The sequence below is a fragment of the Euleptes europaea genome, chromosome 13 (assembly GCF_029931775.1).
Source record: "Euleptes europaea isolate rEulEur1 chromosome 13, rEulEur1.hap1, whole genome shotgun sequence".
NCBI lineage: Eukaryota > Metazoa > Chordata > Lepidosauria > Squamata > Sphaerodactylidae > Euleptes > Euleptes europaea.
In genome coordinates, this window is record NC_079324.1 from 11883258 (window position 1) to 11884548 (window position 1291).

Genomic DNA, 1291 nt, shown 5'->3' on the forward strand with positions numbered 1-1291 from the left:
GCCCATGGACTCATTTTGGCACAAGGTTTTGTTGGCTTTTTGAATGGGCTGACATCTTTTTTAATGTTCTCAGCACTTGAAAGATTAATATTTTCAGTGAAGCCGCTGAGGTGCCCACTTCCCCACACGTTCAGAATGCATTTGCAGCCATCTCCACGTCTCATGTACAAGACACAAATCCTCATGTTCAAGGTGATGAAAGCAGTTTATTCTGTGGTTACGGGGTGTGCTTCGGAGAGGTTAAGTATGGGATATTCTCAAGTTCAGATGCATTCTGAAATCAGCTTAGCTGCATTTACATTTCAATGTGGTTAAAATTGTACAAAAGCCAGTCTTTAAAGTAGCCCTCAACTTGAAGGCTATGTATTATGAAAACTATAAGACATTATCTCAGGAAGGAAAAGGTAATGTGGAAATGTGAATGACTCTCATGACGTTCTACAACAGAATTGCTCAATATGTGGTTTTCAAGTCATGGGTGGTTTTAATACCTCTTTTGTAGCTCTTGAGCACTTATCTAGAAGGAAGAGGCAGGACTAGAACCCACACCTCACACACTGTGTATTCCTCTAACCACACTGCCTACTGGATGTATAGGAAAAGGTCACATCATGTGGCATTGGGGTTGCCAACCTCCAGGTACTAGCTGGAGATCTGCTATTACAACTGATCTCCAGTCGATAGAGATCAATTCACCAAGAGAAAATGGCCACGTTGGTAATTGAACTCGATGGCATTGAAGTCCCTCCCCAACCCTGCCCTCCTCAGGCTCTGCCCCAAAAATCTCCAGGTATTTCCCAACCTGGAGCTGGCAACCCTATATGGCATTTGGTATCTTCCTTTGGTCCTGGTGTCCATATTTCTGCAAGAAATACTGCAGAGGAAGGTGTAGCGCTATTTAACAGCATACATTAAGCATGCCTAAAGTCCCTGATCAATCCCTATATGAGGTTAGCTACCAGATAACCTTAGGAAAGAGTCCTAGGCTCAGCTGAGATTTTGTATCATGAGGAAACGTTATTGAGCTAATACACAGTAAGTACATGAGTTTTTTTTTGGGGGGGGGGTAGAGCAGTCAACATTTCAGACAGGAGATCCCCCTGCCTTGTTTACCTGTGTGGGGTGCATTGTCCTTGCAAGGGTGGAGCACTTGGAAGGGTTCTGAGCAGCACACTGTGCTGTAATAATGTTTGTTTCTTCCTTGGCTGTTTGTGCATAGCGGTACCTTCTAGTGCAAAGGGTCCTTTCTCTACTGTTCAGGTCACCAATGTGTGAGTTTTGAAGTGTAGCC